Here is a 25,673-nt window from a genome sequence, read left to right on the forward strand (position 1 = left end):
TCTGAGAACAAACAGGGAAAATCCTAACAAAATTCTTTCTAATGCTTTCATTTTCTAATGTAAAAATCCCATTTTCTCACTAACATAATCTCTGAAATGATAGTAAACAACATTATTTAAAACTTCTCTATGTGTCTGTAGCTCTACCGGCCTGATGGAACTTTGGGATCATAGAATGATTTCTGTCAATTATACATGTTGTAGAAGGGTAAACTATATGGAAGTGTAGTTATTCATAGGACTTGTGATTTGAAAATTTTGTTTCTGTTATTAATTAAATATTGTTAATGCCTAATGAGTATTTACATTCATTAGCTAATATGATTTAGAAGAACTAAATGTAGTGGCAAAAAGAACCAGTGACAATTGAATATGGCATTTATTATTTCATTGTTTTATTAAATATTTCTTAAATGATCCATACTACATCCATACATATTAGTGACACAATGTAGAAAAATGCATACAGATTTTCTATCTTTGAAGAATTTATAGTTTATTAAGGGAAGCAAACAAGTAAAAATCTAATTGTGATATGCTAAAAATACAGTTACATACTAGGGAAGCTTGATATAACACAGACCACTCAGTTAAATTTTAATTTTAGCTATCCAACAAATAAGTTTTTGGTATAAGGATCTTCCAAACAGTTTGTGGGAGATAGGCTAAATATACTAAATCATGCAATTCTGGTACATGTAGAAAATTGATCCAAACTAAACTTCCTATAAAAAGAAAGCTTTATCAAGGACATGGCATTGAGCTAGACACATTAGCCATTGTCAAGAGAGGAAACATCAGAATCGAAGATTATGCTAGAGTCTGAGTATCTGCGCCCTCTTCCCCGAATTTATCTATCGAAATCCCAGTTTCCAAATGATTGTATTAGAAGGTGGGGCCACTGGGTATTGACTAGAATAGGAGCTGAACCCTCAACAGTGAGATTAGTGCCCCAACAAAAGAGAATCCAGGAACCTCTCTCTCCATCCACCTTGTTAGGACACATGAATGAAAAGACACCATCTATAAACCAGGAAGCAAGCCCTCTCTAATCAACAGGCATGCCAGTACCATGATTTTGCATTTCACTGCTACCAGGACAGTGAAGAGTGAGTTTCCATAGTTTATAACTATTTAGTTTATGGTGATTTGTCATAGCAGTTCAAATGAATTCAGATAAACTAGAATGTAAGAAAGATGCATTTGGAGAACCACAACAAGTTCTGTCAACTTACAAGGAGAGGAACAGGACAGAATATTTGAAGCTATACTGGGGCTCGATCAAGAATGGACTGAGGGCCTGGTTCTGTGGCGTGATATGTTAATCCTCCGCCTATGGTGCTGGCATCCCATATAGGCACTGGTTCTTGTCCCAGCTGTTCCTCTTCCAATCCAGCTCTCTGCTATGGCCTAAGAAAGCAGTAGAAGATGACCTAAATCTTTGGGCCCCTGCACCCACATGGGAGACCAGGAAGAAGTTCCTGGCTCCTGGCTTCCGATCGGTGCAGTTCTGGCCATTGCGGCCATTTGAAGAGTGAACCAATGGAAGGAAGACCTCTCTCTCTCTCTCTCCCTCTCACTTCCTGTAACTCTACCTCTCAAATAAATTAATAAAAATATCTTTAAAAAAAAGAATGGACTGACAACAACCGCCAGGGCATTTAAATTATTAATTAATTAATATTGTCTCATTTTTTGTAATGTTTGATTTACAGTATGGAGTAAACACATAAAACAAAATGAGAAATAGAGATTGTGTAAACAGGAGAGGTGGCAATAATGCCAGAGTAGAAAAGGAAGCCAAAAGAGAATATAGCAAACTCAGAGTCTATTTAAAGGGTAGTGTCAGTAAGATTTTGTAGTGCTCAAATAAAAGCAACAAGGTAAATGGAAGAGTCAAGGATCACACCTAAATTTATAACTTATTATTTGGGAGTATTAGGTTGAAATTCTCTGAGTCAGGGAAAATAGTGGGGCAATATGCAGACACTAGTGACATTTAATAGGGATGGCTTGTAGATTAGGATGAACCTTTCCAATAACCTAAAGGAGAGCTCTAGTAGATAGTTTAGTATGGCTCAGTAAAGCCCAGAAAAGATTTCTGGGCATTAGCAATTGTTTGAGGGTATTGTAGTTCAAAGATAAATGCTTTTCAAGTTGTGGTTTCAAAAACCTGCCACAAAATCACCAGGGATTCGTGTTAAAAATTTTCAGTCCCAATCAGACCTACCAAATCTAACTTTATCACAAGGATCCCAATGATTCTTAGACACATTGAAGTTTGACAAACCCTGATAAAGATGATGGATGAAGGAATGTATCTGGATAGTCTCACCTAGGGACAGTTTCATGAGTATACATGGTTCAGATGAGGTGGAAAGCTACAAAAAGGAATCAAATTTGGAGGGAAACTTAGAAAAGTTACCAGAGAAATCAGAAAAAAAAAAGATAAGGATGGTTTCATGGTTTCAGGGAAGCCAAAGTTTATATATGTCAAATTCAAGCTGTAGCATACACTATACGGAATGTTTGCTTCATACTTAGGTTACAGATAATAGGATTCAAAGACTGGTTGTTGAACTGCTAAATCTCCAGCACCTAGAACATAAGATGCACTCCCCAGTTTTTTATTTAATGAATGGATGCAAACAGTTCAGCCTTGGTAATGACAAACTGGGCTAGTTGTCACAGATAATATTCTCCCAGGTGGAATTTCTTCTGAGAGAAGATATATTTTAAAATATCTTCGTAAAATTTTCTAACTATTTGAGATAAATGTTATTTTCCAAATCTGTATGTTGTTTACATGTTGATATTATCCAAGAAAAGCTGGTGTGTGTGTGTGTGTGTGTGTGTGGACTTAGAGTATCATAGCATTTGAACTAGTTAAAATTGTCATGTGTCCTCATTAAAATGTACATATCTCTTAAGCTATTAGTCACTACAATAAGAAATCATTTAATAAGATGCTAATACTCCTCTTTTACAATGATTTATCTACACTCTTTGATTTCCTCTATGCTATAAATCTCCACATTGGAGATAAGTGTAGCATATTTTCAGGTATACATTAGATGAGTTGGCATACATAACCCAAGGCTCTATATTTTAAAACACTCTTAGCAGGTTTCAATTTTTAAAGGATAAAAAAAAAGAGATGAGAGAAGAAAGCATAAAATGGTTTTACATATTATATCTCTGTCAGTGTATTAATGCATCTAGCTTTTCAGCATCCTCCATTTCAATTTTGATTTGGTTACCTGGTGCTATTTAATTCACCACTTCCATTTTAAAATTCCTTCATGCCTTTCTATTACCCAATGAAAGTTTAATTTGTATTTATCTCTATTATTTAGTTCAAAAAAATGGTAGCATACAATGATGAAGTAAGTATAAAGAGGCTATAAAATTATTGCAATAAATATTCTAGATATCACAAGAAAAGACCTCCTGTGCTGGGAAGGAATATTCATGTAAATGAAACTTCCCTATATATTAGTATTTCAGTCAAAAGAAATGACTTTTTCCCCCCTCAGGTGGAAAGTCTAAATCTGCATTTAAATGGAAATATGAATTCTAATTCAGAATCCAGCTACTGGAATCAACAAAAAGAAATCAGGTATTGGCAGAAAAGTTGCCATAGAAGTTATATGGAACTATGCATATATGAAAAATTAAATCTAATCAAATGTATCAGGTTAATTCTCTCAGCAAAATTTCTTGTCCATTTTTAATTTAGTCAATGCATTCCCACAAGGAATATTTACTCTAATTTCTGTACATTTATTTTGGACTCCAGCGTACAAAGAAAAAAAAATGTGTATGCTAAAATAGCTTAATACATGAACCTTGATTTAATGTGTTATTATTCATAATTGATCACAATCTTCTAAAAACTGGTAAAATAATAATAAAATGCCTCATATGAAGAACTTCATATAGGGGTTATTTTTATTTATGCTATAAACATGTGTACTTCATACTAAAAGCTGTTATCAATCAATTTATAAATTATCTCTAACTTAAAACACTCCAAGTATGTAAGTTCCATAAAGGCTGGGCTACTCCCTACCTTTTTATTGCCTTATCAGTTGCTTTAAAAGGAGAATTAAGCACACCTCAAGCATTCTATATGATTCAATAAATGAATCTATTGATTTGCTCAGGATATTTTTCAGAAATTTCACAGAAAATGTAGGTTGGAATTTTTTTTGTCAGGCAGAGTTAGACAGTGAGAGAGAGAGAGAGAGAGAGAGAGAGAGAGAGAAAGGTCTTCCTTCCATTGGTTCACCCCTCAAATGGCCGCTATGGCCTGGCCAGCGCGCCGTGCCGATCCAAAGCCAGGAGCCAGGTGCTTCCTCCTGGTCTCTCATGCAGGTGCAGGGTCCAAGCACTTGGGCCATCCTCCACTGCCTTCCCGGGTCACAGCAGAGAGAGCTGGACTGGAAGAGGAGCAACAGAGACAGAATCCGGCAACCCAACTGGGATTAGAACCCAGGGTGCCAGCGCTGCATGCGGAGGATTAGCCTAGTGAGCCGCGGCGCCAGCCTAGGTTGGAATTTTCTGTGTTAAAATTGACATTGACTCTAGTAGCTCATAATGTACCAGAGATCAAAAGTAGAAAAGATCTTGGAAATATAATTACTTGATCATGTCTACCTCCCTCTAAAGAATACAAAGTACCCTTATAGCAGGGACTACATTTTGTTAAACTCCATGTTCTTCACTTCTAGTACAAATGGTGAGCACCTTACACAGTGTTCAATTTCTGGATTAAATCACCTTTGATTTTGATGACTATTTCACAAAAATACATAATTATGCTTTCAAAACCTTAGAGCAAACTGTTTCTTTTCCCAGGAATGCCCACTGCTCTGTTCTTGGTTAATGACCAGTCACTCCAACCTAACACTAGATCCTTTGGCAGAGACAACTTTTAACTGCTATTCTTCTTTTTCCTAGTGTAACCCTATTGCCAGGAGGAGAATGCCCATTTAGCTACTACATTTTCTAGCCTAACTCACATCTAAGTTAGGCATTGTGGTTTGCCTATGATGGAATGGGAACACAGTAATAAATCATTTCTTAGACAAAGTCATTAAAAGTTAATGCTTCCTCATTGTTTCTTCTATAACTGTAGGCTTGATTCAGAGAATTGAACACAAGAAATTTTGAGGCCATAAGATGAAAAAAAAACCTTTATTTAATTTGGATAGGACTCCACCCACCAATCAAGATTGTATAGTTTGTGCATTCAAGAAATGAATGCTTTTTCTCTAAAGTCATTATACATTCTATAGTTGTGACAGCAGGTATGGTCACCATAACTGATACATGTCGCATCTTAGAGATGTGTTCACAGTCCTTCCCCTCATGGAAAATTTAACATTGTGCACAAAACAGACTCCTGACCAGAGCATTAATACGACAAGGGAATTATCTTAACTGGAATCATATCAATTAGAAGAAAATTTCATTTCAAGAAGCATACTGTGGAAAGTTCTTAAGCTACTTTGCAAGGGGCAAAGAGGGAAGCTACATTGTGTACAAGTAGTAAAGATTCTTAAAATGCCTTGTAAAAATAGCTAGATTGGTTAATTGCATTTATTTCTGTATTGTTAGGTAACGAAATTTTGGGGTCAGAACTGAATGCTCAGTGCAATACAGAGAAAAAAAGGCTCCCCTGGCTAATATTTCTTTTTTTAAGCTTTTTATTTATTTATTTTAGAGGTAGAGTTATGGAGAAAGAAACTCCCCAATTGCCCACAATGGCCAGAGCTGGGCTGATCCAAAGCCAGGAGCCAGGGGCGTCTTTTGGATACTTGGGCTGTCTTCCACTGGTTTCCCAGGCCATAGCAGAGTGCTGGATGGAAAGAGGAGCAGCCAAAACACGAACCAGCACACATATAGGATGCCGGTGTTGCAGGCAGAGGCTTTACCTAGTATGCCACAGAGCCGGCCCTGGGCAATTCTTAAGCTGATGCTGTACCGGACTCGGTTTGAATGCAGATTACAGACTGAATCTGTTTTAAGGTGTGCCAAGCTTTTGCCTTGGCAAAGCATTCATATGTCTAAATTTGGCCTCAGTTCTGATATACTGTGTGCTACATCTATCGTAACACTACTACATATACAAATAAGAACATCTCCTGTGTAAAAACAAATTCACAACAGCATATGGCATGTTTTGTAAAATATACTGTTTAAATAAAACATTTCTTCATTGATTAATAAGACCACAGGAAGTGTGTGTTCTGTTATTGTAAAGGTGTATGCACCCCCGTGATTGGGATTTCGTCATCTGCATTTTGTCAATGATTCCCAAAGTCATCATTTTACATATCGAAGGCCATATATGCACATAAAAATATTTTGTCCATATGCATTTAGAAATTACATTCTTTTTGCAAGCCAGAAAGATTATGTTCCTTTTAGTCCAACATGATAGGAACTCTGGAGGACTTTTCCTAAGAGCTGGTCCTTCAATGGCTACATAATGCAAATATTTTCATGAAGAAAGGTACACATGATATTTTATCACCATTTATAAGACATAAAACTTGCAAAATGTTTTCAGAAAAGCCAAGTTTAACTGTATATTCTACTTCAGGCATATTGATATGAATAGTCATGTTACTAAAGTGTCAAGGGACCTCTGAACACTAAATACTAACTAGGGCCTAGTTTCAAAGAAGGCAAGCAATATGTCCAATGTCACATAGAGGTCTAGTCAAATTTAGAACACATGACTAGTTGACATGAAGACATTGATCTCACAATCCGATGCAGCCTTTCATTGAAGCCCAGGTGCAACTTCAGGCCTAGTCCAGTCTTGCCAACAAAGATATGAACTTGTATCTTCTAGTAACTAAAAACACTGAACTAAGATGGTTGTACTTAAGTTATAAATCTAACCAACCATATTTAGATAAGAAATAATAACCAACATGAGGAAAGAAGCAGATGGTACCAATACTGTGGTGCCTGAAAAACTGTCGTCCTGGGGTTAGACAAGTGAGTGCTCACAGCACAGTGTGATCCACTACTGAGTCCTAATAATACTCATGTTGAGCGTTCTGTTTCAGCTTCTCATCTTTACAGTGCAGTTTTTATGGTTCTCATGTACAATTTAAAACCCATGGCCTGTGTAATGTTAATTAACATTCCATCAGTCCCAGCTCCAGTAACCAAAATCCACCCTGGGAGATGAAGATAGGAAAGATTCAGATTGCATCTGATATAGTTGGTAACCCAGGCTGTGTCGAGAGCTTATTAGCTTGTTCTTGTTTTTTTGTTAATTTTCTGAACTCATGGTCATCCTCCAATAGATGTCAGGTAAAATAAAACATTATTGGAACACATAAAAGCACTAAAAATAATAAATCTTGAAATCTTGAAGTTGTTGTTTTTTTTTGTTTTGTTTTGTTTTTTTTTTAATTCTAAAACTTTAGACTCTGGGGCCAGCACTGTGGCTAGCAGGTAAAGCTACCACCTGCAGTGCCGGCATCCCAAATGTGCACCAGTTTGAGTTTGGGCTGCTCTAGCTCTCTGCCATGGCCTGGGAAAGCAGTAGAAGATGGCCCAAGTCCTTGGACTCCTGCACCTGTGGGAGACCCAGAAGCAGCTCCTGGCTCCTTGCTCCTGGCTTCGAATCGGTGCAGTTCTGGCCATTGTGGTCATCTGGGAAGTGAACCAGCAGATGGTTCTCTCTCTGCCTTCGCTTCTCTGTAATTCTGCCTTACAAATAAATAAATCTTTAAAAAAAAAAAAAAACTTTAGTCTCTTGTTTGTTACTATATATTAACGAAAAGTGGCCAAAGTGCACATGCTTATAATTAAACAAAGAAAGTAAAGCAAAGATACACGTTGGATTTACATTAAATAAGATGTTATTTCCCTGAAAGAGTAGTATACAGAGGGAAGATGAATTACATGGGGCTTAAACTTATGGTCAGTAGAGCAACATATGGACTTTTTTCAGTGCCTTGTCTCCAACTCTGGTTATCTGTGACCCTTACAAAATTGTATACACCTTTAGTTTCATTACCTTATGATGAAAATAACAGCATTTTTTCTCATAGTTCTTAATGAGATTAAAATGAGATAATCTAAATGCTTGGTATACTCCATACTACCTTATAGACTATCAATATATGTTAGCCATAAGTAGTTTTATAACTCATCAAGATAATTTATGGTCTTCTTGTGTGTTCAAAGTATTTATGCACTTTAGGAATGTATTTAAAATATTATTTTTCCTTATAGCTGATAATATATGTGTGTGTGTGTGTGTGTATATATATGCTATATGGAAATACTTTACAAAATGTATTTTTCTTAACCCTCACAGTATGTAAACTTGATTCCATAAATCTGCATGATACCTTCTCATAAGAAGGTATATGATACCTTCATAATCTGTTATTATGAATGAAACTAAAATAGACGGGATACAGACTGGATTGTACACTCCATTTTTTTCCATCAAGTCACTAACCATATTTGGACAGCCTTCCTGAACTAGCTTACTTCTCAAAAAATGGCAGAGAAATAACTTTCCTTAAAATGTCACTTAAAGAAAACACTAATATGAATTATTTTAAAGTTTTTTTGATTACAAAATATCACAGACTTCTCAGTCATCAAGAACAGCTTCAACTTTCAAGGGTATATGTTTCCATTTCATTGCCATTTGCTACAGTGATTATCAAAACTCAAGTTGATTGATTAATTGGCTTGATTGATCACTTTGTTACATTAATCTACAAGGGGGAAAAATAATTTTGTATCTTACCTGAAAGACATCTGCATCAAATCCTCCTCCACTTCACACTGTAAAAGTGCTTATGCTAAAGTGCCTCATTTATAGGAAAAAATAGCTCCCTGCCAAAAAAGAGCAATGTAACATAATTACTTTTGGCTTGGAAGCCTACTATTAGTTTATTCAATGACATTCCCAAATGGTTCTGGGAGAATGTGACATGAAACATTTTTGTTAGAAAAAGTATTTTTCAGTTTATGTATAATACAGACAGAAGAAAAAAAACACGAATGGTGGAAATAAACCTGCATTTAACAGTGACAAACTATTTGCAACATAGATTCCACTTCAAGTTTTCGATTCTATTTTTGGGTTATAAATGAGTGGTACACAGTATCACAATAGTTTCTGGAATCAAATTTTAAAAACTAGCACAAGTGGATCTCTTCAGTTAAATCATATAGAGAGTTACCCACCTATTCAGACTGAAAAATAGATTGGTGTTTTTTAAAGGAGCAGCTGGAATGATGCAATATCTAGAAAGTAGCATTATCAATATAAGGTGAGAATAAGGTATCTGGAAAAAATGGTGATATTTCACAAGGACAGCAAAATAATAAGTACATCAGCATAGGTGCCCATTGCATCCCTAATAAGCATACTGGACTGTTAAAACAGAGGTTCATGTTTGAAGCCTATACAGGTACAGCATCTCTTTATGAAGGCAACAAAAAATTAGTTAAAATAATGGAAGTCTGAAAGTCACAGAACCACTTCTTTCTTTTTTTTAACTTTTATTTAATGAATATAAATTTCCAAAGTACGATTTATGGATTACAATGGCTTCCCCCCATAACATCTCTCCCACCCGCATTCCTCCCCTTTCCCACTCCCTCTCCCCTTCCATTCACATCAAGATTCATTTTCGATTCTCTTTATATACAGAAGATCAGTTTAGCATACATTAAGTAAAGATTTCAACAGTTTGCTCCCACACAAACATAAAGTGAAAAATAATAGATGATTTTTTAAATGATGATGAAATCAGATCAGACCTATTGTCATGTTTAATCCCAGCGAGAGTCAAGTTGGGAATTGATAATTTCTTCTTTTTTTTTTTTTTTTTACAGAAGATCAATTTAGTATACATTAAGTAAAGATTTCAACAGTTTGCACCCCCATAGAAACACAAAGCGAAATATACTGTTTGAGTACTCATTATAGCATTAAGTCTCAATGTACAGCACATTAAGGAGAGAGATCCTACATGAGGAGTAAGTGCACAGTGACTCCTGTTGTTGACTTTACAAATTGACACTCCTGTTTATGGCATCAGTAATCTCCCTATGCACCAGTCATGAGTTTCCAAGGCTATGGAAGCCTTTTGAGTTCACCGACTCTTATCTTGTTTAGACAAGGTCATATTCAAAGTGGAGGTTCTCTCCTCCCTTCAGAGAAAGGTACCTCCTTCTTTGAAGACCTGTTCTTTCCACTGGGATCTCACTCACAGAGATCTTTCATTTAGGGTTTTTTTATTTTATTTTATTTTTTCACAGAACCACTTCTATCAGTTGCTAAATATAAGTTTTGGGGAGTCAGCATTTATACTAGCAGATAAGATGCCCATGTTTTACAATGTACTTCTTAGGTTGAGTACCTAATCTGACTCCAGCTTCCTGCTAATACAATTATGACTCGGTTGGGTTCCTGCCACCTATATGGGAGAACTGGATTGTGTGCCACATACCCAGCTTCAGTCCTGGTCCCACTTTGGCCATTGCAGTCATTTAATGAGAGCACCAGCAGAGTTTCTCTTTCTCTCTGTCTCTGTCTTTCTCTGTCTCTCTGTCTCTCTTCCTCACTCTCTGTGACTATGTCTATCAAATAAATAACTTCAGATAATTGACGTAAATGTCTGGTCTTATTTTCGCTATTGTAAAACAACCATCATCATTATCATGATCATTACACCTAGTTCTTGACTGATAAAAATTAAATTATATCATAAAATCTCCTCTTATAAATGTTCTAGGTCAATGTTCAAAATATAATTTTCATTGACATTGTTGATATCAGGACGAACAAGTACAAAGGACAGACTAGTAGTTGCCAATGTGGGTAAATCATGAGGTATAATCAAATATCAAAGGGATCCAACAACAGTGCTTTAAAAACTGGCAACTTTAAAAGAGAACTATGTGTCTTATAAAACCAAGGACTTGAATTTGAAGGAACACCATAGAAATTCAGTTATGAGAAACAGAGTCACATGTTTATAATATAAGCAACCATGAAACTGACTTAGATCTTTGCAATTCTAGTGGTATAAGAATCTTTATTGCATTATCTTTCTTTTGTATAAGAAAGAATATTAAGGTACACAGATAGTAATCTGGAGTGAGTGTTTGCCACAGCAGTTAAGACAAATCTTGGGATACTTGCATCTTAAATCAGAGTGCCTGGGTTTGAGGCCTAACACTGCTCCTGATTCTAGATGACTGTTAATGCAGATCCTGAGAGACAATCGATAATGGCTCAAGTACTTGGATCCTTGCAATTCATGTGGGAACCCTGTTGATTCAGCCTAGATTCAGCCTCATCTAGTTCTGGCTGTTGAAGGCATTTGGGAAGTGAACTGGCAAATATGAGATATATCTCTTTGTGTATATGTGTGCAGCCCTTTGTCTTTAAAAAGGCGAATAAAGGCCGGCTCAATAGGCTAATCCTCCGCCTGCAGCGCCGGCACACCGGGTTCTATTCCTGGTTGGGGTGCCGGATTCTGTCCCGGTTGCTTCTCTTCTAGTCCAGCTCTCTGCTGTGGCCCAGGAGTGCAGTGGAGGATGGCCCAGGTCCTTGGGCCCTGCACCCGCATGGGAGACCAGGAGAAAGCACCTGGCTCCTGCCATTGGATCGGTGTGGTGTGCTGGCCGCAGTGCGCTGGCCACAGCAGCCATTGGGGGGTGAACCAACGAAAAAGGACGACCTTTTTCTCTGTCTCTCTCTCTCACTGTCCACTCTGCCTGTCAAAAAAAAAAAGGACAAATAAAATGTGAAATATATATATATATGTACATGTATATAAATATATGTATACTCACACACATACACAATAGAATATTGTTCAGCTACTTAAAAAAATAATGAAATTCTATCATTTTCATCAAAATGGATGCAATTGGAGGATATCATGTTGCAAGAAATAAGCCAGATTCACAAAGACAAATACCACATGTTCTTCCTTATTTGCAGGAGCTAAAATTTAAAAAGAAAAATAAAAAAAAAAAGAAATAAAGAAATCCCTGTGTGTGCACTATACTTTCAAATATAGTTTTGTCAAAGTTTGTTTTATATTTTATATCTTTGTCAAACCAGTGGCTAAAATGATATCTTACTATATTTTGAAAATTAATTAATATTTAATTAGAAATTTACTTGTTAAAATTGTGCAGCAAATGTTCAAGACAGGTTTTCACATTAGAATACATTTCTGACTATTGATCTATAGTGTCCATTGCAATTAAAGGTGGAAGTAAGGGAACCTAGTTTGTAAGCCAAAAGAATGACTTAGAAAACCAGTAGCACAAATTTAACATGTGGACAACAAGCAACAACATGGTTATCTAGAAATCCCTGTTTTCCGTGGAAGACACACTTAAGATTTTTAGTCACATGGAAGCTCAAAAACATAGAAAGTGAAATATGTTAAATCTGAAAATAATGGAATAATATAAAGAATAGAAAAATCAAACTACCCCCACTAGTATCTGTAACAGATGGTATTGCTAATCATGCTTATGTGACAAGTAGCATTAATAAAAGTTTATTGCTTGAAGGAAGGGGATGGGGAATTGAGATGTTAGTCCTACATGTCTTCATCACCCACCTTGGTAATCACATTTAAAAGAACTTCATAAATTGTATTATGACCAAAAGTCTGTTATCATAACAATTAGAAGTATATCACCCTATTGTTTGCAAAAAGCTTAATGTGGTTTAAGTAATTTATAGTCCCACCAATAATGTCTAAGAGTTCATCTTTCTCCACATCCTTGCCACCATTTGTTGCTTGCTCTATTTTCGAAAATTGCTACTCCAACAGCATTGAGTTAATATCTCATTGTGGTTTTGATTTATATTCCTCTGATGTCTAATGATATTGAGCATTTTTCCATGTCTGTTCACTCTGTTGATTGTTTCTTTTGCCATGCAGAAGTGCTGAGTTTGATATAATTCCATTGACTGGTTTTGCTTTGGTTGCCTGCACTTTTGTGGCCTTATCCAAAAATAAGTTTCTTTAAGACTCTCCCTTATGTTTTCTCTTCTAGAAATGTTATAATTCAGGTCTGATGATTCCTTAAAATCAGTGAAATATAAATTCCATATGATCATGGTTAGTGATGTGGCTTAGTAGTTCAAGCCTCCATCTGCAGCGCCAGTATCCCATATGGGCACTTGTTCAGTCCTGGCTGTTCCATTTCCTATCCAGCTCCCTGATAATGACCTTGGAAAGCACTGGAAGATGGGTCAAGGGCTTGGGCCTCCCAGAATAATTTCCTGGCTCCTGGCTTCAGATTGGCCTAGCTTTGGCTGTTGCAGCCATTTGAAGAGTGAACCAGCAGATGGAAGATCTCTCTGTCTCTCCCTTTCTCTGCAATTTTGCCTCTCAAATAAATAAATAAAGCTTTTTTAAAAAAAAAAAAAAAATAAATTCCATATGATCCAGCAACACCCCAGCAGTTTTCACAACTGCCAAGATAAGGAATCATCCAGGATATCTATCATCAGATGAATGGATAAAAAAGTCACACACACACACACACACACAGAGAGAGAGAGAGAGAGAGAGAAAGTGAGAGAGATCATTTATCCAAAAAGAGAAGATCCTATCATTTGCAGTAAAATGGATGGAATTGGAGGATCTCTTGTTAAGTGAAATAAGCCACAACACAGAAGGACAAATATCACATTTTCACGACCATATGTTAGAGCTAAAAATCTCAATCTGAACAGAGAGTATTTACTATTAGAGTATGGGAGGAGTAGGGATTAGAGGGAGTTGAATAAAGAGTATCAACTGAGTAAGACTAAAAGATAAATTCCTACTGTTACACAGCAAAAAAAGGACAAGGTGGCTGTAGTTCAAAATAACCTGATATGAGTTTTATGAACAAATAGAAGAAAAAAACTACAAAGCTGTAATCATAAAGTAATGTCAAAGAAGGAGAAATATTGGTTACCCTGATTTGATCAGTGCCCATTGCAGATATGTACTTAAATGCCACAATGTAGCCCGAAAATATACACGATTATTGTTGTGAAAATATTAATTAAAAGAGCTGCTATACAGCAGTAAAAAAAAAAAAAAAAAAAAAAAAAAACAATGAAATCCAGTCCTTTGCAAGAAAATGGAGGAATCTGGAACACATCATGCTGAGTGAAATAAGCCAGCCACAAAGGGACAAATATCATATGTTCTCCCTGATTGGTGAAAGCTAACCGAGCACCAAAAAGGAAACCTGTTAAAGTGAAATGGACACTATGAGAAACAATGACTTTATCAGCTTTTGTCCTGACTGTCAAGGAACAACGTAATACTTTATCCCTTTTAGTATTTTTTTTTGTTCTGCTTAATACTATTGGTTGAACTCTTTAAGTAACACACTATTATTCTTAGGTGTTTAAATTTAACTGAAAAGTTATCCCTGTTAAATATAACAGTGGAATAAGAGAGGGAGGAGATGTACAATTTGGGGCATACTCAATCGGACTTGTCCCCAATGGTAGAGTTAGAAACGTCCAGGGGATTCCAATTCAGTCCCATCAAGGTGGCATGTACCAATGCCATCTCACTAGTCCAAGTGGTCAGTTTCAGTTCACAATTGATAACAGTGATAGGATTAAGAGTGAAAGGGATCACATAAACAAGACAAGTGTCTGTTAATACTAACTGGTAGAATTAAAAAGGAGAGAATGATCCAACATGGGAAGCGGGATACACAGCAGACTCATAGAATGGCAGATGTCCTAAATAGCACTCTGGCCTCAGAATCAGCCCTTAAGGCATTCAAATACTGCTAAAAAGCCCATGAGAGTATTTCAGGCATGGAAAGCTAAGACACTCTGGCAAAAAAAAAAAAAAAAAAAAAAAAATCTCTGCGAGTGAGATCCCAGTGGAAAGAATGGGCCATCAAAGAAGGAGGTACCTTTCTCTGAAGAGACGAGCGAACTTCCAATCTGACTATGACCTTGTCTAAATAAGATCATAGTTGGCGAACTCAAAAGGTTTCCATAGCCCTGGCAACTCAGGACAAGAGCCTCCGGTGATTCCTGATGCCATAAACAAGAGTGTCAATTTGTTAAGTCACTGTGCACTTCCTCCCCATGTAGGATCTCTGTCCTTAATGTGTTGTACTATGTGAATTGATGCTATAAGGAGTACTGAAACAGTATTTTATACTTTATGTTCTGTGTGTGTGCAAACTGTTGAAATCTTTACTTAATATATACTAAATTGATCTTCTGTATATAAAGATAATTGAAAATGAATCTTGATGTGAATGGAATGGGAGAGGGAGTGGGAGTTGGGAGGGTTGAGGGTTGGGGGGAAGTTATGCGGGGGGGAGCCACTGTAATCCAAAACCTGTACTTTGGAAATTTATATTTATTAAATAAAAGTTTTTTAAAAAGAGCTTGAATGTGAACACAATGTTTAAAGAGTTTTTCTAATGAGCAAGAATTTAACTTTCTGTCTTACTTTGGGAGAAAATCTGGAACTGATAGTTTAGTTATTGAGATTGGAATTAGCTTAAATGAGAATGTTCTTTTACTAGAAGGACTCAGAAGATTATAAACAATAATAATGAGTATACCTTCATTTCAGTATTTAAGTTGGCACCATAAAGTTACCTGACATGCTATGCATGGACATAAGGGAATTCGGAGAGGACTTTACAGGGGAAATTCAAGGAGATCTGACTTCGTAATTTCCTCCTAAGTTAAACATTATTTCTCAATATAATTGACCAAATTTAGTTAATCATCTAAAACTCTAATATTACAAGAGCACGAAATTGTTCAATTTTTGTGTCATCAAGTTTAAAGGGAAATGAGTAATATAACATGCATTATTTTGCTTACAGATAAACTAATAATTTCTCTTTAGATTTATTTATTTAAAAGCACTTAGAATGAGACAGAGTGATATCTTATCTGTTAGTTCATTCTTCAAATATCCACTACTGCCAGAGCTGGCCCTCCAAAAACCAAGAGCCTGGAAATCAATGCAAATTTCCCCCATGGTTGGCAGAGGTCCAATCACTTGAGCGATTACTGTCTGCCTCTCACAGAAAGTGTTAGCAGGAAGCTGGAATTGAAAATGGAGCCATAACTCAAACCCAGGCACTCTGATATAGGCTGTGGGCATCTCAAGAAGCATCTTAACCACTACACCAAATGTCCACCTATAAATATTTTCAAAATGTGTATAAAATGCTTTACAGCACCTTAGGGAGCAACCTTGGAGTTTCATGGATCCCCCCCTCAGTCGCAATCAGTGTTTTGAGTTCGCTTTCAGGACTTAGATTCTCTGGATAATTGTTTACCTCATTATCTGCTCTGTTTTCTGTCTTGTTTTTTATTTGACAGGTAGAGTTAGTGAGAGAGAGAGACAGAGCGAAAGGTCTTCCTTCCATTGGTTCACCCACAAATGGCTGCTACTGCTGGAGCTGAGCCAATCTGAAGCCAGGAGCCAGATGTTTTTTCCTGGTCTCCCATGCGGGTGCAGGGTCCAAGCACTTGGACCATCCTCCACTGCCTTCCCGGGCCACATCAGAGAGCTGGACTGGAAGAGGAGCAACTGGGACAAGAACCAGCACCCATATGAGATGCCGCCGCGAGCGGAGGATTAAACAAGTGAGTCACGGCGCTGGCCCCCTTTTGTTTTGTTTTGCTTTGTTTTGTTTTCTGTCCTTGATGGAAAAATGTTTTTCATCATGTATTCTAAATTTTGGTGTGCTTCAGAGATCAGTCCTCTTCTAATGTCTATTTTCCTTATCCTGTAAGTGATCTCTCCTCTTGTATTATTTTTTAAGATTTATTTATTTATTTGAAAGTCAGAGTTACAGAGAGAGAGAGGAAGAGACATAGAGAGGTCCTCAATCCAGTGGTTCACTCCCCAAGTGGTCAAAACACACAGGGCTGGACCAGGCCAAAGCCAGGAGCTTTGTCGGGTCATCCAGGTAGGTAGCAGGGGCCCAAGCACATGGGTCATCTTCTGCTGCTTTCCCTGGCACATTAGCATGAAACTGGACTAGAAGTGCAGCAGCCAGGACACAAACCAGTGCCCATAAGGGATGCCAGCATCGCAGGCAGGGGCTTTACGTGCTATGCCACAGTGCCGGCCTCTCTCTCACAGTTTTAATTTCCATCTGTGCATTGATGACTCCCATCATGCCCCTGTTCCTGCCTCTTCCCTAAGACTATTTCACACCTATTCACAAAATGCTCAAAAAACATCTCAAACAGCACTTTCAAAACAGAACTGATTTTTCTTCAGCCTTTGTCCCTCATTCTTTCACAATGTCCCTCATTATAAAGTGGCTGTACTATTCCCTTAGTTTATTTGGTCTGAAACTTCAGGACAATCCTTTATTCCTTTTTAGAATTGCTACATCAAAACCATGTGTAGTCCTTGAACCCTAGCCTCCCAGCACATCCTGACTATATGTGTGTCTGACAAACTGCCATCATCCTAATCAAGTCACTGTCATCTCTATCGACTACTGCAGTGGGCTCCTATCCCTTGCTTCCACTCATGCTTCTTATGGCCAGGTTTGCAAACAGCAGCCGGCATAATCTGTTTCAAACAAAATAAATCAGACTATGTCAACATCCTGCTCCAACACACCTGGAACCTTCATAATCTCACATGACTAAGAAAAAAATCCAAACTGTTTATCATGTTCGACAAGACCCCAAGTAATCTAGTTTCCGCTTATCTTTGAGCTCATTTCTAACACTCTGCATCTTGTCCTGCCCTAGCCACACTAGCCTTTATCCTGTTCTCTCTGCTTGGAACACTGATCTATTCCCTTAGATCTTCAAAAGATTCACGCCCTTCCTCCACACAGAACTTCACTCAAAGTCACCTGTCAGAGAAGCCATCCCTGCTGGTTTTTTAAAATAACACATCACTACTAAGCCCATGCTGTAGTCCTCTAACACCTTAGACTTCCTCATTTTGTTTTGCCATTTATTATTACCCAAAATATGTTTAGTTATTAATTGCTGATTTTTTGGGTTTTTTTTCCACTAGAATAGCAAAAGAGAAGCTCCATCAGAACAGCCAAAGTTGTTAATTTTGAGATTTCTTTGAATGTTACTGTATTTCTTAAGCCTGAAACAGTGGTTGGCACACAGTAAGAATAAATAATGGAGTTAGGGACACAGAGTTGTGGCATAGCACATAAAGCCTCTGCCTGTGATGCTGGCATCCCATATGGGTACTGGTCACATCCCAGCTGTTCTTCTTCTGATCCAGTTCTCTGGAAAGCTGTGGAAGATGGACCAAGTGTTGGGCACCTGTACTCACATGAAAGAACTGGAAGAAACACCTGGCTCCTAGCTTCAGGCCCACCCATCCTTGGCCAATGCGGCCATTTGTGGAGTGAACCAGTGGATGGAAGACCATATCACTCTCTCTCTTTCTCACTGTGCCTTTCAAATAATTTTTTAAAAACCTTAAAAAATTTAATTAAAAATATTAAAAACTACCATGTTATATTACCTTATATTGGATAAAACATAAAGGATTATGTTAATTTAAAAAGTATGATAGATAAAGCAGTGTCTTCACCTATTATACAGTTTTATAGCAGACTCCAAGGATGACATTGCAGTTTGAAAATATGACCTTATGACAACAAGAGAAAGTGAAGATCACCATTGCTGGCAGTCAAACCTGGAATTTCTAACGGAACATGAATGATACTCCGAATAGAACAAGGGCCACTTTGCAAATACAGAAACATTCAGAATGCCCCCAGTTTTCAGTAATGTGAGTGATTGCTTCACTTTACACATGAAAATTCTACTTTCCCTTTAATCCTCCCACTATTCCTGATATATTTTTAAAATAAATCTTTATTTGAAAGAGTGACAGAGAGAAGGAGAGAGAAACCTATCCATTTGTTCCCTCCCCAAATGCCCATGACAGCCAGATGTGGGCTAGGCTGAAGCCAGGTGTTAGGTTCTCCAACCAAGTCTCAAATATGGGTGATGGGACCAAAATACTTGGGCCATAATCTGCTGCCATCCTGGGTTCATTAGCAGGAAGTTGGATTGAAAGCAGAGCAGCAGGAATTCAAATTGACACTCCTATATAGGATGGTGGTGTCTCAAGCAGAGGCCTAACCTGCTATACCGCAACACTGGCCGTGGGATATAAATTTTAAAAACATTTTCAAATAGACTTTACTTTTAAAAAATAATTTTATATTTTTGCAATTTTTAGGTTCATGGAAAATTTGAACAAAAAATATATATTTCCCACATACTCCTATCCCATACACATGTATAGTCTCCCTCATTATAAATAGCCCCCACCAGAGTGATACATTCGTTTTGATGGATGAACCTAGATTGATATACGTTTATCACCCAAATTCCACAGTTTCACTATGTGAGAGTTCACTTTAGAAGTATGCATTCTGTAAGTCTGGACAAGCACATCATGACTTGTCTTCACCATTACAGTATTATGTGAAAATTTTCACATCTCAAAAATCATCTGTGCTTTGCCTATTCATACTTCTCTTCCCACAGTCACTGACAACTACTGAAATTTTTACTGACAACTACTGATATTTTTATTGTCTTCATAGTTTTGCCTTTTTCGGAATATCACATAGTTGGAATCACACAGTAATGTGCACTTATATAACTTTTCATAACTTAATAGGTTATTTCTTTTTAGCATTTAATTATATTCTACCAGCTGGGTATGCCATTGATTATTTACCTGAATATAACTGAAGGAAATCTCAGTTGCCAGAATATAAAATTTTAAGATACTTAGCCACTGTTTGGCTAACATTTTTTGAAACCATGAAGTACAGAATTAAATTTTGCTTTCTCAAATCTTAGAAACTTCCAGCTCAAGTCAAAACTCATAAAAGACCGTCCTACACTCTTCTGAGAAACACTCAAGGTTACTCTGGTATGCCTGCTCTCTTAATGCACCTGGTTTTGTTTCACTATAAGTGTATTCCTAGTTATTTCTGGATGATGAACTTGGATAAAAGTAGAAATTCCACCAAAATTCAGTAAAGTCACCTGTCACTGCAGATCAGGACACCCAACCCACAATAGTGTGCACTTTCGAGGAATATACCTATTCAAGGGCAAATTGAGACACAGTATAAATTTGGGTTGAATTTAATTTCTCAGTACTTTGGTCATCCATTAAAAACCTCATATTCATCTTCATTTCTATGCTTTTGATTTCTGATCATATTATATTTTTTTGTGGGCTAAAACTAACTTTTAACATTTCTCCTATTGTCTGTCTATACATTCACTTGAGTCTTGTTTGTCTATGTAAGGAACTCAGCAGTAAGAGGACAGACAAATGACCAATAAATTCATCCTGGAGCCAGCTCTAATATAGAAGATCTTATTAGACTATTGTGCTTTAGAAAGATTTAATCCTTATGTCAACTTTTGAAAGTCTCTTAAGAATTTCCCTCTATCGGACTGGCAATGTGACACAGCAGTTTAAGCTGTGACATGGGCATCCCCTATGAGTGCGGGTTCGAGTCCAGCTGCTCCACATCTGATGCAGCTCCCTGCTAACAAGCCTGGGAAAGCAGCAGAAGAGGGCTTAAGTGCTTGGGCCCTTGCCACCCATGTGGGAGACTTGGAGGAAACTCCTGGCTCCTGACTTCGGTCTGGCCAAGCCAAAGCCATTGCAGCCATTTGGAGAGTGAATCATCATGTGAAAGATCTCCTTCTCTCTGTCTCTCGTTTTTTCTCTGTCATAACTCTGCCTTTCGAATAAATAAAATATATTTTAAAAATCAAATTTTTTCAATCTTGCTTTGTGTCCTGTCCATTTGAACTATGGTACCTTCCATTTTGCCAATTCATATACACCTCCAAATAAATAGATAATTTCCCTTTGGTAAAAGACAATTTAAAAATGCAATGAATAGTTTTAGGAATTATAGATATGTACAGGAATGTTCTCTTTAAAGAAGTCTTAGATCATAAAGCAGTAAACTCCTGACCACTTGATAGTTGGCATTTGTTAATTGGTAGAGGGAGGTTCTAAATACAACCTGAACTATATTACTGCCTCCCTAGAATATACTCTAGAAAGATATGAGATAGAGGCAAATTCAGTACTACCTTTCCTGTTTGTGTTCCACCTTTGCCTTACCTCTTCCTTCTCCAAACACAGATTTAATTCAACCTCCCTGGACATTTTGATAGTTATTTCCTTCATCTTCCTGAAAAAATATTAAGTATTTAGTCTACTCTTGAATGCTTATCCTGGGTCATGGGCAGATCTCTGTTGCATTGTTAAGGATCTCCCAGAACACAGGGCAGAAAAAAGATTTTACTGAAATATTGAGACATATCTTGTATACATACATGTAATCCCTCCTTGATCTCTGTGTGTTAATCTGTCTTTTGGGTGGGGCCAGAAGATGCAAAAAGCTTGCTTAGAAAAGGATAATTATAAGATGCAGAAAATTCTGCCATAGTTAAATATCTGAAAGTGCATATTAGGAGAATCTATATTAAAGAATATGTCCTGGAGTCTAGCCAAATTGGAACTTGGTTCTATCTCACAAACAGCAAAGTAGAGAAATCATAGAAAATTCTGATAGATTAATTAGATGCTTTAGTTAACATTTAGTATTCAGCTTAAATGCTGACATTTCTACAACCCTCTCCAACATTTTTGTGGATGGTCTAAAACCAGAAACTATGGACATGGTATGTAAACAAAAGATAGGAGAGCAGAACAAACAGTTTGTTAAACAAACTTCAGCCTTTGACTGAATATACTGAAAAAATAAAATAAAATTAAGTAGGGGCAGGGGGACTTCAAACTAAACCTACAGATTTAAAAATAAAGCAGAAGAGTCTAAAACTGCCACTGTCTTAACAAACAATAAAAATTCCCCCTTTGACAAGAACTTTGCTGATTTTATAAACAAAAAGGCAGCTGGAAAATTCACTGCATCATCTTAAAATAAAAGAGAAAAGAATTTAAATTCCTTGTGTGTTATGCAAGGGGCTCATTGGGAGATTGTAGAAACCGATTACCAATGATGCTGTGAGGTCATGCAAGAGAATCATCTCTAATAATAAAAGAAGCAAAACTTTCTAAATAGCATGGGTGCCATTCTGACAACCATAAATCTCACCACTAATTTTATAGCTCTCTTGGGAATCTTGGACTTCAGGATTATTGGAATTTCAAACATTCCTCAGACTTTCCCAAGCCACATGTGCAACAGTGACTGCTAGCTCTCTCATGATCCAGCAGTTCATTCTTCCTTTGTAATAACATCCAAAGAAATGCATCATTGAGGGATTCTTTTTAAATGCAATGGTCATATCAAGTGTGGTTCAAATGAACTCTTTCCTAAAATAACTAAAATCTCTTGTGTACAGCACATGCATTACACACTAGCAGGTCAAGTGGATATTTGTTTTTTCACTGTTGTGTAAGCCAAGTCCTAAGTTGAAAAATTATTTGGAGTCTGTGGAACTCAGAAAAACAAGGAATCCACTGATAACTTTCAAGTACCAAGTATCCCATGCCATAAATGATTTATCCAATCCTTTATACTGCCTTGTCCAATATCCTTTGAAGGTCAAAGAAAAGACTTAAATATTTGTAAAAAAATATGATCTCTTTATTTCACGTACTAGCTCCTATGATAGTCATGTATTGCTCATACAAAAAATCTATTATGCATAAGTACAGCTTTGTAAAAGATCTTAGTGTTATAAACAAAAGTGTGATGTACTGTTTTCAGTAGTCTCAAACTCAAACATCAATTTCTTAGGATTAACTATAGTTACCGACTACTGTTGTGCATTCATTGTATCACCTTCTATTGTTCCTTTGTATCTGAATGGCCAATATTTGTTTGTCTTGTCATGTGAAAATCAACAAAATGCCAAATCTATTTGAAATTGATGATTTGTGCAGGGCTCCTTCTCCTCCTCTCATTCAAGATCAAGAATGTATAACACTTCATTGAGACCTGTCTCTTTTATAAGGTATAGATGATCCTTTTCGAATGCCAAAAGAGAAAGTCCTAAGACTGTTGTTATCTACTTATTAAAAGCATTAATCCAGAAGACACATAAAACTTCCAAAGAGAAATTGCAATTCCACCAAGAAAAATTCATTATTTATCAGATGATAGGTTCCAAGAAGGTGAAGTTATAACCTCCAACAGCTTACACATATATAGAATTTGTCTGTACACTGCTGAGGATAAATTTCAGGGGGAAAATGCTAGCATAGTTCCATCTCTTGTTATTATCCCTGCAAATGTTCCCCCCAGTATCACCCTGGTCTCTCCTCCACTGGGCCTATCCCATAAGGAGAACCTACACAGCCTGAAGAACATTTCATAAGGATATTTTTATAAATTAAAATCTTCCCCTACTCTAAGGACTTGATACTGATTTTTAAACTGAATTTTAGCTAGAGAGAAATACTGCTTACTGTATCATACTGTATCATATAATTCAATATCTTGAGGAAAGTAATTTGGAAGTAATCTTGACTTTAAAAGGTACATTGTTTCACCAATTTATGTTATGTGAATACCCCCATAATGAAATAAAATAGGTTTTGATGAATTGCATGTTAATTTAGAAATCTTGGCTGGCGCCTCAGCTCACTAAGCTAATCCTCCGCCTGTGGCACCGGCACCCCGGGTTCTAGATGCGGTTAGGGCGCGGGATTCTGTCCCGGTTGCTCCTCTTCCAGTCCAGCTCTCTGCTGTGGCCCAGGAGTGCAGTGGAGGATGGCCCAGGTTCCTGGGCCCTGCACCTGCATGGGAGACCAGGATAAGCACCTGGCTCCTGGCTTCGGATCAGCGCAGCGCGCTGGCCACAAGGCGCCAGCCACAGCGGCCACTTGGGGGGGTGAACCAACGGCAAAGGAAGACCTTTCTCTCTCTCTCTCTCTCTCTCTCTCTCTGTCTAACTCTGCCTGTCCAAAAAAAAAAAAAAAAAAAAAAAGAAATCTTTTCATGTATATAAATAATAGCTTACAGGAGTTTGATGTTAAGGGACTGACAGAATCAAAACAAAGCCTTCATTTGAAATTGAGAAGTATTATCTAAAGTCTAAAATATTTATTTGTAAACTATGTATTTATATTCAGCCAAGTTAAGGAGCTCAAGATGATAGTGAACTAAATCTTTAGTTGGATGTATAGCATACCAGAACTATACTAAGAGCTAATAAAAAATTCAGTCATTTACTCAGAATAATTTCAAAGAATCCCCATTAATTATACTATATCAATCAATAAGAAACATATGTAATTTCAGCTGTGGGAAATTACTGTAACTAAATTTTGTTTCAGGCTGGCAGAGTATCTCTATCAAGGGTTCCACACATTAGGAATACTTTTCATTGGCATTTACTGAGTGGTTGCTAAGTGGCTCAAGTATGATCTCTATTCACCATCCAAAGTGTCACTAAAATTATGATTATAAACATTAATGTAGGAACTTTATGCACTTAAAGGGAAATGAGAGGACTTTAATTATTCTTACATGTAAGAGAGTCGAGACTGTCAGTGTTTTTCTTCAGTTATCTGGGACAATCAGGCAAAAAAAGAAAGGGAATGAGAGTATATGGATGAATTGTGTGAGAAATTGTGGTTTGATAATTCAAAGTGTAATGTTATATATCAATATGACTAAAACATTTAAACAAACAAAATGTTTGGTAGAGGTAAAATGCCTTATTTTTTCTACTTTTGCTGTCAGATTACTATACTGGACTTCCATGATTTTTTTTCTAGTTCAGAAGTCATTATTCTTATATGAATTATCTTGGCAAAAGAACAAAAAATACAGAAATTACAAAAAACAATTTTCTGCCCAGAGTGTAGAATAAATCCATATGTTTACACTTGATTTTTTTTTAACTTTTCATTTCACATCTAGATACTAGCTGCATCAGTATTAAGTCATGCATTTGCATTGAACAAGTATTTTGCAGAAATAAATATAAGGACATTACCACATACAGGTATACTTACTTTGGTGGTCATTACATGCAAACAACTAAATTCCACAGATGCCAACGGTGTGTTTTATCAGTTACGGGAATATCTATATACCATGATAAATCTGTAAGAATAAATTCATAACCTATTCTTTTCAGTTGATGATGCATAGTTTTTTTTTTAAACAGACACCAGACTGGTACTGCCTTTCATTTGATAGAAGGATTCTTTTTACTTTAAGCAAATGAGCTTCTTTAGGTTTAACATTGTTGTCATTTTTCTGTTCTTTGAAATTTAACTGGAATACAAACACAAACACATAACTCTTTTTTTTTTCCTAAAGATCTCTGTCATATTATAATTCCCAAAGATAATTTTCTTCCTTGATGGATTAGTCCAGATGTGTCCCAAACCTGTCACAAATAAGAAGGTTAAAGATCATGTAATTTCTGTGTTGGGCCCTCTGTCAAGTCATGTTTACTGTCACCAAAAGGTTAGGGTAGAGAGAACAGAATAATGTTGATGAACAGTTCAGGATGTGTATCAGGAAAATGACAGATATGGTCTGCACCAGGCTTTGGTAGTGATTAACCATCCAGATTTTGCCTTGTCTATTTAGTTTTTTTCAAAGCACATTGC

The sequence above is a fragment of the Oryctolagus cuniculus genome, chromosome 7, assembly GCF_964237555.1.
Source record: "Oryctolagus cuniculus chromosome 7, mOryCun1.1, whole genome shotgun sequence".
Lineage (NCBI taxonomy): Eukaryota > Metazoa > Chordata > Mammalia > Lagomorpha > Leporidae > Oryctolagus > Oryctolagus cuniculus.